Genomic DNA, 713 nt, shown 5'->3' with positions numbered 1-713 from the left:
CAAGGCAAGAGTGACAATTTGACCTCTGAATAGGTAACTCTGGAAGGTGTGAATCGCTGCCCCACTTTTGGCGGATGCCCAAATAAAGCCAAAATTGGATCAAACTAGAAGCCTTCCTATTTTAAAGTTTCCTTCACTTATCTGTCAAGTTTTTCCGTCTGTCCTATTTAAGGGAGGCGGAGGAGGGATTATATAAATCTGTCCCAATTTCTTGGGGAAGTAAGTGGGCATTGTTCGTGTTGGGGCAGTGGAAGTAAATTTTAGTAGTTCGTGCCAGTGCTGCTTTAAAATTGAAAAAGTTTTGACGGAATTCAAATTGGGTCTGTACATTTTAAACTATTTTGGACGTCTCCGCGAATGACAATGGTTTGGCTATTTCAGTCAAGGATTATTGAAGAAAATATCAGGAAAATTAGGAAGTAGAACACTTCAAAAGATGAAAGATCTCTTAATGGCGAAGTGTGGGGCAAATTGAGGTCCTGCAGTTTGTGGTAAAGGAGCTCGTAAAGTCTGGGAATAGGAAGGTCTATCCGTGGGGTCTTACTTGTTCCACTCTCCTCCACCTCCTCCCTATCTCCCGCTCCCCGCCTCTCGCCTTCATTCTGAGCTCACTCTCTCGCCATTATTCATGACAAGTTAGTCAGTTTGTCAAGTCAGGCACCATTTTACCAACAAGGCATTTGGTAATGTACTCTCACCTTTAGGTAATGGAT

The sequence above is a fragment of the Echinococcus granulosus genome, assembly GCF_000524195.1.
Source record: "Echinococcus granulosus chromosome Unknown EG_S00190, whole genome shotgun sequence".
In the NCBI taxonomy this organism is placed as follows: Eukaryota; Metazoa; Platyhelminthes; class Cestoda; order Cyclophyllidea; family Taeniidae; genus Echinococcus; species Echinococcus granulosus.
This window is presented reverse-complemented; position numbering follows the sequence as displayed.